The sequence below is a fragment of the Zonotrichia albicollis genome, chromosome 5 (assembly GCF_047830755.1).
Source record: "Zonotrichia albicollis isolate bZonAlb1 chromosome 5, bZonAlb1.hap1, whole genome shotgun sequence".
NCBI classification, from domain to species: Eukaryota; Metazoa; Chordata; class Aves; order Passeriformes; family Passerellidae; genus Zonotrichia; species Zonotrichia albicollis.
The window spans coordinates 32,351,408-32,365,128 of record NC_133823.1 but is presented as its reverse complement, the minus strand read 5'-3'; the positions used below and the strand labels follow the sequence as shown (position 1 = coordinate 32,365,128).

Sequence of the window (13,721 nt, the reverse complement as noted above, 5' to 3'; positions counted from 1 at the left end):
GCATCTAAGTCATTGCATCATAGGATGCCAGTGAAAATCTCCTAATGGATAAATTGTTTGTCTATCAACTATTGTTTTCAGTTAAAGCCTTGGTGCCTTTCTGGAAGAAGTGTTCTTCTGCATCACAGCCTTAATGGGCTCTTTAGAAACAACTTTAAATACCTGCTTTGAGGCAGTTTGGGCACAGACTTGTGAGTCAGCTCTTTTGAAGGCTGCAGATTTTGGACAGAATGTCATTATATACATTGGTATTGCTATGCAATACTTTCCAAAACTGTGTCTAGGATCACATCAAATCCTAAGCCTCAACCATCCTAAAAAGAGAGAACAGATTTGAGTGAGTAGAGAAAAACTGGAACCTCAAGAAAACCTGACAGGAAGGTTAGTTAGGAGAAACATGGAGGGGGGTTTTGCTTATAAGACAATTTGTTTCACTTTGAGCTGAAGTCAGTGGCTGAAGAATATTTACCTTGCAGGATCACTGGAAGCATCTAATGACAGCATGTACCAATACCTAATATAAGTATTGTTTCACCATATGCAGGTTTTGTACCTACAGGAATAAATATTTCAGGGCCTTATTGAGGTCTGTATTTTTGTGTCAGCACCAATTCACATAAACGTGCTGAGTGGAACAGTTACAAGGCTGAGGGCTGTGTTTATGTTGTTGTGTAGAGCTTTTTCTGTGTATTTGTGCTTCTTTTAAGAGAAGTTGATCTGTTTGATTCTGTATAAATACAGTCTCATACAAGAGCTGGACAAAACCAACTCCATTAGCAGTGGGCCTTGAGGTGCAGGCTGTCCTACCATGGTGACAAAAAGAGGTGGAGTTTTGCTTTATTTTCAGAGTCCTGCTCCAGGAGTTGTCTTTCCATCAGGCCTTAGTGGAGTCTGAGAACTATGAAGCAGAATGACTGAATTCTGCTTTCCTAATACATCACAACCAGTTGAGTAGCATGAATAGTTAAGAGAGAGAATTAAAGAGCTGTCAGCCTTTCATTATCCTATCTGATTCTTAACTCTTGGCTCCAGAGCAGTGCTTTCCCATAATAATGCATTATGGTTGCACTTGCTTAATTAAAATACTTTTTATTTAAATGAGAAAGTTGTACTTCTTGTAAGCTGTTCTTGAGTATTTATTTATGGAACATAATTATTCTGTGCAATCCCTGTTCATGTAAGTAGATGGTTATTAATTTGCTTGCTGTGGAGTCTCAAAGACAGGAAGCCCTTGTAGAGGAAGAATATAATGAAATTAACTTCCATGGAATAAACTTTTAATGAGATTAACCTAGCTGGAGTAAGAACTGCTTTAAGTATTTCAAAGAAAACATTGAGATCATGGCATGTATCACGTTTTACAACCAAAGGACTAAAAACGTCTTTAGGGTCGGAAAGCTCTGGCTGGATCTATATTACAAGTAATCTGTAGTGGGAATGGATCCATAGAAGAAAACAGTGGATGCTGAGGACCTAGTGGCCATAGACTGTATTTCTTCAGAGGTAATACTTTGAATGAATTCTACTCTGTTTCCAGGGAATGTTTGGATGAGTAGACCACTGCTGGAGAATACCTTCCATTTTAATTTCATCAAAAAAGGAGTGTAGTTCATATACATCATGTTAAGGCCGCTCCAAAATGGTAAAAGAGAAAAGTGTACCAGAATATGCTACTTACTAAATATTTTCATTCATATAGCTATTTGATGAAAATCATTATATGGAAACAAAAGTTTTCATTTATGGCATGAACACAAATGAAAACTATAAGCAGATCCGAAACAGTTCATGGTATAAATATAAACCTTCTTTGCTGTGGAAGTAAAATAGTAAAATTTTTCTTCAACTAGATGAAATAATGGATTGTTTCCTTTGTGATTGTATCATAGAAAAATGGAAAAAAAAACCTTTCCTTTTTCAAATATTTGAGAGTAAAAAAGCCCAACTCTTGTATAAATTTGTTTTTTATAGATACAGAGACTCATGAATTGTGGGGTAAGTCCAGGAGATACTTCAGATGTTGGTTTACAAAGTGACTACGAAATTCTCATAACATTTGAAGAAGTTAAAGGCTTTTAGTAAAATGCATATGAAAATAGAGTAGAATTGCTAATAAATTGTTGCTTGAAGTAGAACGGATGTATATTTTGAAGTAGAGTGTCGCAGAAAGAGGCCTTTGCGGGGATGAGCCATTTGTCGGTGAGGGGAGACTCAGACACTCAATATGAGTGATAAGCAAGTTCCGTTTATTGAAGAGAGCATCAGACACTTATACAGCCAGCAATAAGCTTATGAATATTCTGTAAGCCAAGCAATCTATTGGTTAAACTATACCATGAACTCTTCCTCGTTCCTTAGGGGTTACATCTCTCTTTTCTCATGTCTCTTTCACTGTTTGTTATCCTACCACAGCTAGGCCCAAGGACATGCTATCTAGCAGGTGCCGGACTTGGAATTAGCCACAGCTTTTTAATTTTCCATTCTCTAGCAGCTAAATTCCCAACAGTAGAGGACTACCTGCAAGAAGCAACTTTATGTGGGTAAGACTCAAAGGTTGCAATTTATAGGCAGTGTCTAACAAATATGAAAAAAAGATGGTAGAAGATTTCCTGATGGAATCATATGTAAACATAGAGGTTTAATTTGTGTTATGACTGCATAGTAATGATCAACCTGTTAGTGTCAAATTTCCTCTTGCAGAGTGCATGCAGATACAGTTGCTGGAACATCCTTCATTTAAGTAGTTTAGCAGTTTGTAGTTTCTATGTCACAGTGCATTGTGTTCTGTTTATTGTAACTGGCCATTAATAAAATGGTAACAGTGTAAATGGACTAGAGGAGCAGAACTGGTGTAAGTAAAATCAGACTGTGACCTCCTTGGGTCCAAGTTCTGGTAACTTTTTCTGCAGTAAAAGACTGAGAGGTGAACATCTTATCCTTGCAATGTAAGCCTCCTGTTGCCTAGCATTTCTAACCCTTCCTCACCTCTCATGGTTAAATCCACAACAAATGTTTTGGAGAAACAATTGCATTGAAAAGCTAAATGGAAAATCTTTATCTGTCTACCCTGAATTATTTAGTTATACTTTGTGTATTGCTTATGCAGCTCTCCCTGCCTCTGATGGTGGAGTTAGAGTACTGAGAGATTTTGCTTCATTTGAGCTGGTAGTTTTTGTAAGAATTAGGCACTCCTGTACAGTGAAGGACAGTCTGGGCTAGAGCAGCCTGGGGGAAAACCTGGCCAGGATGTGCTGGAGTTCACTGTCCTGCTTCATTACTGGCTTCCATGTAAAACCAGTGGCAACTTTTAATGGAATAAGGGGTTAATTAAGATAAACACATGGAATATGGCTCCCTGCACTACTGACAGAGCAGAGCCAGTTCATCTCCAGGGACAGGGAGAGCGGGGGCAATGGGATAGGCTTGCAGAAAGGGCTTGGGGAGCTGCGTGCAGAGCTCCTCACTGACCTCCCCTGCAGAAAGGAAGCCTGGGGAAGGTGCAAGTGAGGATGAAGGATGCTGAAGGATTTGAGCAACACTGAGCATGAAGGTACAGAATTAAAAAAAACACAACTCAGGGAGGGCTTGTACAGTGACAGTGACAGGAGATGGGAGGGTGGTGATGCAATGTACCAATTCAGACCTCATAACTCAAGACATGCAGATTGGTTTGGGTTTTTACAGTAATGCTTTTATGCTAAAAGAGATCCATTTGAACAGTATGAAATGTGAAGCATAATCCTTTCTTATAGACACTATGTGTTCAAGCCTGTTTGACTATACTAAACTGAGCAGAAGGCTTCTATGGACTGGATGAAATAACCACGAAGTGCAAACTCCAGCTTGTCACTGCACAAGAGATAAATGTTAATGTAGCATTCTTCTGGCTCTTTTGTTACAATAAAGAGCATACAAGAACTTTATCTTAAAAAAGATGCATCATTTCAGCTAGGATTAGTTGCCTTTTCAAAATGCTGACCAGCTGCTTCAAGTAAAAAAAAAATCTTTTGCTTTGAAGCATGAAAAATTTAAAAGATGAGTAAGAATAAATTGCAAATAGTTTATTTGTTCTGTGCATGTAGTGAATGTATATTTGTGTGTGCTACAGTGACAGCTAAGATTAGCACCTTTTCTTTTCTGCAATGGGCAAGAAGCTGTTTGAAGTCAGGATATTAAAAGAATCAAATTGATTCCAAATGAATTTCAAGAGAGTGAGGGGGTTTTAAGAGAAAGAGGACATGATACCAGTCCTAAACCAAGCTTAGCAAAGTCCCTCCAGTTTCTGGCAACAAAAGTTTGCAGGGAATGCCTGAGAAGGATGTATGGTGGTGATGTTGGGTTCATTCAAAAGGTTGAACAAGCACCTGAGCTTTTACAAAATAGTTGAAGTGATGGTAAATAAACCTAGAAACACTCTCAGAAAGTAATGGAATTTCAGATGCTATCTCTAGGACTGTAAAATCAGACAGAAGAGATGCCTGTGGTTACTCTCATTTTAAATATCATTAACAGTGCCTTTGTAATTTTAGAGCTTTTACTGTTTTGGTGGGGAACAAATTCACACTTGATCGTAGTGGAAAGCAAATGCTCAGATAAAAACTCAGGCCTGTCAACCTTGATAGGTTTTCATCAAAAAATGCAGCAACCTCTTAATTTGCAGCTCCGTGTTTTCCCATTGACCAAGTTTTGGCAGCAAAGTATTTAAGAGATTAAAGGAACATTTCTTCATGCTGATCTCACCAAGAATAATCTCACCAAGTCACTTATTCCGAGTCATTTGCCCGCTTTGCTCCTCCTGTATCATGTTCTAACTCCTCACCTTCAAAGCTCAGTAAGATTTTGCTTTTAGCAATCTCATTTCTCATTTATTCTTCTCAGAATTTTTTTTTCAGTCTGTCTTCTCATCTGGAATTCCCTCACCTTTTCTTGGTGCAAGAGGCAAACATATTCATTTGCACATCATATTGAGGGAAGCTTCTTTATGTTAGTTTTCAAACTGTAAATACCTTTAGAACGGTATAGAGCATTACTCTTAAATTTTTATATTGTTGGTAAACCTTCTGGAACTTCTGAAGCTTGTGTTAAAATATCAGCTTCCTGAAACAGGGACAAGGGCCTCCTGTGTCCCAGGGATCTGTTGAGAAACTGAGTGTTCCAATCTTCTACACTGAGTAGATTAATGGCGTTTTTTCTTGTAAAGTAAGCAAGCAGAATGTGTTTTGTAAAGCGCTGCTGTAAAGTCCAGTTTGTGAGAGAATTTGATATGTGGTCGGTAAAATGCATCTACTTTTCCAGTATTTATGGCTTCTGTATAATGCAAAAAAGGAAAGAAGCTAATGTATCCTGATTAGCTGTGCAAAGACTGGCAGATGACATGGCTCAATTTGCTCCCACTACTCCATCATAGTACAGCCTGGTAGAATGGCATTAATCATGGAATCTTTCCTAGGTGTTAGCAGTGCCCTGTAGCTTTATGTAGATTCCCTTTTATTTCTTCTAATGTGGTGAGATTTTGTGTTCATATATTAAAAAAAGAAAGTTGTTAAACAAATGGAGATGTTTCTAAGCATTGCAAGATGATTGCTTTCTCTGAGATTTTGTTGACTGTATCCCTTTAACTACTGCATATGATACAGAAATCACAACAGCTGTCATGTATGGTATGTCTGCCCTACTGACTGTGTAGATTACAGAAACATGTTTTCTGGATGTTTAGGTGATTTTTTCCCCTTTTCTGGTGACTGACAGAAGCTGTTATAAGGTTAGATGGCTGTTCAGTTAGTAGGGCAGATTTGAATTATAACAGTTGCAGTTACTGATGCTTTATTTGTGGAAGGGCATATGAAGGTCTGTGGCTTCTCTAGCTGCCTCCCATTAAGCCAAAAGGAAAGAAAAGCATTCTGAGTTTACATGAAAATTTCTCTGTGTTCTGGACTTGGAGCTCAGAATGGCACACATCTTGCTTGGGAATTAATGATTTCACTGTTTAGGCAATTGCATTTATGGCTTTTGACAGTGAAAGTAAATTCTAAATCACTGTATTAGAAGGATAAGTATTAATTTAGGCAGCAGCAAAAGAATGCCAAAGATGTGTAATTTCCAGATTATGTGGAAACTAAAATGAATGAAAGGAAGGGCTATGTATTAGCCGTGTAAGAAGGAATTTAGGGAAAGAGTTTAACACTGAGATGTGGTCTGTATTTTGGTAGTGGTCAGAAGGTTTTCTTTTCTCTTGTTTTGTGATTTTAAGTTCATATAATAAGCAAAAAAAGGCAAGTTATATTTAAGAAACTATTCACACCAGAAAATTGTCACTTTTCCTGCAACAGATTTTGGATGGGAGTGAGTAGTTGTGAAAGGCATTTACTAGATAACTATGCAAAATGAGGCTTCTTGGTAAACACAAAAGTACTATCTTGTAATTAGATATTTTGTACAGGCAAATAGTTCTGTACTCTGAGCTTCAGGGATATATTTATCTTAGAAAAGTACTCGAGACATACTATTTCAAAGTCTTTTGCTAGATCTTTGTCAGGCTCCTGACCATCATAGGCTTTATTCTGATATTTTTAAATTTGTTTGCTTCTTTTCTTGCTGCAGTTTTCCGCTTCATTTACTTCTTTTCTCCCCCCACCAAAAAAAAGTTTGTCTTACCATTATAAAGACACTTTTTTCAAAGTGTCTACAGCTAGAAAATAATAAAGTGGATTAGTAATCAGCTGCACCTATTTTTCTTTTTCCAAACTGTTCTCCAAAAAGATGAAATTAATAACTGGGAGGTAATTTTCTGCTGTTTTATAGGGGTAGAGGAATTTGGAACAACAAAACTATCAAAGCACTTGGTGTTAATGCCTTTCTAACTTGGGATATTTATGGGGCTTTAATAATCAGAAATTGGATATGACTGGGGAACATTAGATATATTCTAACATCCACACTGAGACTGCTTCAGGGATGTACAGAAGTTAGCAGCACTTCAGAGTAGGACTAGTAAGTCCATCTATCCAGTCTCGGAGGTTAGATGTATCCTTGCCAAGAGGGATGGATGTCTTTCTCTTTCCTTATTCTTGCAGTATGCAGTGTTCTTGTCTTAGAAGCCATGGGTGATATTACCTGCAAAGAGAACACACTGGAAGTTACACTGCTAGGAGGATCTAAGTGCTGAGGGAACCTGCGCTGCTGTGCTGATATTAACTCGATGCGCTAAAAGAGATTAGGAGATCTGTGCTGCTCTATGGTGGCACTGGGACAAGAAAGGTGAAGTTTGATGGAGACATCAAATGCCCTTGAGTCAGAACATATCAAGGGAAGGCCAATGAAGATAGTGGCACTTTCAGTTTGAGCAGTGTTGGTGTAACAGCTTATCGAGCAGATCTTTCAAACAAATCATTGCTTTTGGAAGTAGCTATTTTATATAAACATCCTAGCTCTATGCAGTGCACAATTTAAGGTTTTGTTTAGATTCTTAAAAGGATCTGGGGTTTTTCAAAGGAAAAATCTTTTGTAGTAAACAATTAATCGAAAGGTTTCTAAAGATTCAAAATGGAATTGTTTGATATGCAAATCAACAGCAATACAGACCTGCATTCTCTTCTGCATCTTGAAAGTTACCTCCTCAGTCTTTCCTGTGCAGAGCAGTTTTCTCATAATTCATTTTGTTTGCTTGTGGAAGAAGCAATCTTGAACATGTCAGATGCATACAGTTAAAATATTTGGGGATATGCTGTGTGCAGGATATAATTGTTTTCTCTTCCATTTTCTTTTATATTTTGATTACTTATTTTATTAACTTAGAGGTTTAATTCAGTGAAAAGTGTTCAGAATTTTCTTTACTTAATAAACTTTGGGAAAGGAAGTAGCTAAGAACTTTGCATTTTGACTAGGCAAAGAAAAAAAGGCAGCATTTAAAAACACACTTTTTATTTGGAAAAAAAAAAAGTGTTTACAAAGGTGTGACACAGAAAGGAACTGGGAGAAGTGCCTTTGGAAAGCTTTGTAAATGTCCCTTCCTAACCTTCCGTATTATTAGTGTGATTGCTTAGGCCTTAAGGCAACATCTTTAAATTCCTTTCATTCTCCTGTATTCCAGCTTTTAATTACAAAACAACTTTGTGGGAAAGAGTTGCTCATACTTACATTAAACAACCTTGTATTTATTTCTGAACATCAGACAAGAAAAAAAAGGCAAAATGTTTTCTCCTAAAAGCTGTTAAGACAGAGGAAGCAAAAAGGGCTTTAATAAAATGGCTACTTTAGGTAGACCATTGAAATTTACCTTAAAAGAGCACATAAGAATTGCTTACATGAATAAAGGAGCTACCCATCTGCTATAAAATATAAGTTTCTCTGAGTCTGTGCTGTGAAATTCTTCTGCAAGTTACCAAGAGCAAAGTTCGCTGGCAAAGTCCTGAATAGAGTCAGGCAAAGGGCTCTAGGAGTGATTGGTGTGTCAACCTGCGTTAGATGGATGAAACCTTGAAAATTAGTAGTCTACTAAAGAATTTTTTACTTCAGTTAATTAAACAACAGTAAAAATGTAATCCTGTTCTCTCATTTATCAAGATCCTAAAATTTTTACTGATTGCGAAAGTATAATAAATATGTTGGCTTGATTTTTTTTTTTTTTATTTTGTACCCTGGTATTTTTCCTAAAGTAATCTTTCTTCAAAATTATGATTGTTATATGGGTTAAGTTACACACAGTTGGGTTTCAAACCCTGATCTCTTTGATCAGGGCAACCTGGCTAGCTAGTTTTCTCTTGATGCTAAACTTCTACTTTCATTAAAATCAGAAGCTGTATAGCAAGTAACTATATTTGAATACAGCATTTCAAAACAGCTACAAATTTGCACTTTTTAAAGTCAAATGTTTGGCCTTTTGCTTTATGTGTGCAGAGAAAAATTACATTTAGTACAACTGTATTGTAGGAAACCAGTAGAAATGAATGTACTTACCAACATTAACATTGCTCACTTCTTTAATGTAATGAACTATTATAACCCCAAGCCCTCATTTACTGTATTCAGCACAGCAATAGTAATTTATATCAGATGTTACCAAAGGTTTGTTTTTATGTTTATTACAGTTTGATACAGCCTCCTGACATAAAAATATCTTACTTTTTTGTCATCCAGATAGCAGGACCTCAGAGACACTTTATCTGAAAAAAATTCATTTGTATTGATGCAGGCTTCTGAGATAGTTCTGATGGCAGAAGTGCGTAAGGTTGATTACGCCAACAAGTCAGCGTTGGGTACAGATGAATAACACTCAAGTCAGCCTTTCTTTGCACAAACTGACCTTGTTTGAATTGTTCCTTAGATGACAAAAGTAAATGCAGGGAGCCAGCTTTTAACATTCTTCTTGGATTATGGAAACACTTTGTGTTCTGGAGGTCAAAAAAAAAAAAGGAGATTTAGTTTCAAATGTTATCGTCTCTAGGTTGCTCTGTCCTACAAAACTAAATATTTAATTTTTCAGGCCAAAGCAATGTACCTGTTTCTTAACACAGGGAATATGTGTCCTTCCTTTAGAAAGAAATCCAACTTGAGAAAACACATCTTTTAATAAAGGCAGTTTAAGACGGTCTTTGGTAAAGTATTTTCATATGCTCTATGTCTCAAAATGCATGGAAAGTTAAATGCAAGCAGAGAAGGAACAAAGCAGGCTGAAACAAAGAAAATTGAATCACACAGATCAGGTGGCTATAAATTAAGACTTGAAACTACTATTGAAGCCAGTGAGATGAAAGAGACATAAAAAAAATACAGATGTGAAAGGGGATGTTCTTGCAGGACTGGACAGCTTAGTAAAGCTAAAGAAGGCAAGAAAGCGAAAATACACTTTAAAAAAAGTAATAGGAAGGATGCATTTGAAAGATTTGAATCAAGAAAGCAATAATATGAAATAGAATACACCAAAAGATTAAAAGAAGCAATATTGTCCTTCAAAAGGTTTGAATGACTATGAGTTTGAAGAGGAAATCTCAGGTTTGCCTGTACCTACTGGAGGATGTACATATTAAGAACTCACTTTACCGAAATCTGCCTTGCAAACAAGTTTTGGCTGCACACATTTGCATTATGTTATCCTTGTGTAAAAGCACCTTTCACAGGCAATCAACTATGTCTTACAATACTGATGGTTTTGGAAAAAACAAAAAAAGAATTGAGTGAAAAAAGTACCTCTGTATCACTAGACTTACTATACTTTCAATTGCTGTGTAATTTGAGATTTTTTTGTGGTACTTTCACATCTTGTCCTGGTCATTAATGTGACTGTTGGTTTGATTTAGGAACTGCATAGAAAGAAAACAAAAGTGTAGGTGAAGAAAAATCAATTTTTGGCATTCCTTGTAAGAAAGTTGCAAATAATGGATGTTAAAGATCCCCTCATGACATGGATTAACTTCCTGCTTTTAGATTTTCTGTAAATAAAGGTAGGCCTAAAAACTGCTGCTGAGGTATCTGAACAAGCTGGATTTTTCTGGAAGCTGATAGAGCATGTAGCCAGTTTCAGAAAACTGTTTTTGTCTTACTATCAACATAAGCAGTACTCCTATAAAAGGCACTATTTCCTGGCCCCTTGAAAACACTCAGTGTCTAAGAAACTCAGACAGGTGAAACCAGTGTAATTATTCTGGGTAAATTCAGCTGGCTCATGGGGAAGCCCAGGCCACTTCCCAGTCCTGCAGGCAGGGAACAGGGAATGCCTTGCTTGCTTGGCAGAGGGACAGCCAGCAGCGCCGTGGCTGGGAGGCTTTGCAAGAAACAGAGATGCGGCTGATCCCGTGTCTGTTCCATTCATTTCCTTGAGAGAGGATTTACTATTTTTTGCCACTTTAGCTAATGTTGGTTCTTCAAGTGCAGTATGTTCAAACTGAGCACTGTTTTGTGCCAGTGTAAGCATATTTACATTTGGGCTTCTGCCACCAAAACTCCTTTTTTAAAGGAAATCAGATCTTGTGTTTCTTCGCAGGCATAAGGTTCTCTTGGCTTAAGTTGATGAAAAGTACATACAGTTGCATATTGCCCATTAAAAAAATAAAAGTGAAGTTCGAAATAAGGTGACTGAAAACAAAAGTATAAATTCAAAGAGCAAAATAGTGCATTCTGTAGGTTTCTAAGACAAAATGTCTGGGTTAGGAGAAGAAAACTGAGAAACCTGAGCCTCATGTATATGAATGCATATGCATTTTTTCATATTCTTTTTAAGCCATTTGTTTTGATTTCATCATGTCTTATTTTCTTTAAAGGAATCTGGCATCTGAAATATATGTGTATATCCATGCCTTTGCTAAAAATTAATTTAAACACTTTGTCTGTCATCAGTAGGTCTAGAAATTCAGATATTTTTGCATAAGGACTAAGGAAATAATTCTAAGAACCTGTCGTGTGGAATCCTGAATTTTATATTTTAACTTCCTAAAATGGTTTTTATCTTTGTTTTGTTGTTATTGTTGTTGTTGCTTACTCCAAGAGCTGCAAGGGTAAGTGGCAGCTGTAAACTTAAGGGCAGGCTGCAAAGTTTTTCTTCCAAAGCCTTTCTTTCATGTTTAGCCAAGTGAGAGGCATGGAGTGAAATGTAAACTCTGGCTCGGCGCGTCCTCATGGCCATCTCTGCTGGTGAGCAGCCAGAGGGGCACAGGGGGCTGGAGCTGCCTGACCACAAGGGCCCGGAAGGCGCCGGCTCTGAGCACGGCTCCAGGTTGCTCAGAGGAGCAGGAATGTGAAGATGGTGCTCGAGGGCTCTTGATCCTGTACCCCTGAAAGCTGCCCTCCCCATTGCACCCGCTCTTTCTCACTTCATCCTCCCTCTGGGACAGAAGGGAAAGTCATCCACTTCTCCTCTCAGTCATTGAACTACTTCTCTTCAATCCCTGGGAGTCCAACTGGGAACTGTGTGTTTTGTTGAACTTTGTTTTATTTGGAATTATGGACTGGAACCATTTCTATTTAATGTGGGAAACAAGCTTTGCACAAACTCAACCTTTACACTGTAAAAGGAAATTCCTATAAAGCATAAACAGATATTTGTACTTTTGTATGCAGATTTGTTTGTGGGAGCCTTTGTGATAAACTGCATAAATGCAATATGGAGTTCTAACAGTTAAATGATGACAAATGAGTTTGATTGCTTTGACATGATCTGCACTGGTATTCCTGGCTTGTTTTGTTTGTTTTTAAAAAGATTTTTTTTCCAACTGTATTTTATTAAAAAAAGCTGACCTAAAACCTCTTCCTCAGCGTGGGCACATAGAAAACTTTCTCCCAGGACAATGGTGAGATTCCTGGGAGAAGTGAAACTATTACCTCCAGTGCAAGAGAGATTTCTGTATCCTGTAGTAGCCATAATTGCTTGGGGCCTGCTTTCTTTCAAGTGATTCTTGGCTCCTAATCCTTTTGTTTGTGTGTTTGCTTGCTTGTTTGTTATTGTGATGGAAAGGGATAAGCAAGCAGTGTTTCCTCTCTTGTTTAGAGGTCTGTTTCTTTTTTTTCCTCTCCCCCAAAGTTCGCTCTTTGCGCTGGTTCATACTCCATCTACACTGACTGCTTCCTTCCTTCTGTCTGTGTACTCTGCAGAGAACATAAAACCCAGAAATACACACACACACACACACACACACACACACACATATATATGTGATTTTTTAATTCTTCTGTTCTGACTATTAATTTTCCCCTCACTTGGCTGAGGCCCACAAATTCCCTACTTGATGTCTTTTTCTGTGTCTGGGTTTGTACAGAGTGTGGCATCATAGTGCACTGATGCAGTTAAGTGTGATCATGAAGAAAAATATTGTTTGCTCCAGTTTGGAGATCACCAATTGTGAACAATTGCTTGGATACTGCTAATATGATATTTTTTATATTCATCCTGTAGACAGTAGAATGAACTTTGATTTTCCTGTATTCATATGTAAATCATACTCCTCTGTACCTATGTATATACACACGTGGTTCTCCTTTGACTGCTTGGCATAGAGAAAAGGTTACTAGAGAAGTTAATCTTTAAGATATTATTTATACATTTGAGACATTAATATGCATGGACAAAAGTTAAAGCTGTCAAAAAAATAATTGATTATATTAAAAGATAAAATTTCGTTCAGTGTGATATACATTATCAAAACTCTGTCTTCTGCCCAATGGGCAGACTCAAAGTGATAAATCCTTCTGAGAATTTCCTTGCATTGTGTGTGACTTCTTGAGATATTGCAAGTGCAACTCCAGTTTACAATCTGAGCTGGTGGAAGATTTGAGAGGAGAGACATACCATAGGGTAGATGTGGCAAATAATATCAGCAACCTTGAATTTCATTAAACTTTGCTTTTTCCATATGAGCTTGCATCAAAGATGTGAAATACTGTACTCCATGTGATTATAAAGGCTGCCTTTGCTTTGGAAAGACTCTATTAGTAATGCAAGTTACTGCTGTTTGCATCATTAAGGGGGGTAAGCACCCCTCCAGGTATTTAAATTGCAGAAAAGAGAGTTTTGAAGGCAGTAGCCCTAATACTAGAGTTGGAGAGTTTTACAGCTCTCTTTTGCAAAATTTGTAGATACAGGCTGAGTAATTAAAAAATAATACCCGCAATGTATATAAGGGAGAGTGACAGTTCTAAATTGCAATCCTTCTGATCTGCATTCATGAGCAGCACCAGTGATCTACAGTTTTCAGATATTATGGAGGAATCGAGTTCAGGAAACCCAAGGATGC

The 13,721-nt window shown here is 37.4% G+C and overlaps 1 protein-coding gene across 3 annotated transcripts in view; it reads left to right on the top strand.

The window, feature by feature from the left end:
* The window catches only part of SH3RF1 (SH3 domain containing ring finger 1), an 83,823-nt gene that overhangs the window by 36,595 nt on the left and 33,507 nt on the right, over nt 1-13,721 (top strand). The gene's annotated exons all lie outside the window — the stretch shown is intronic.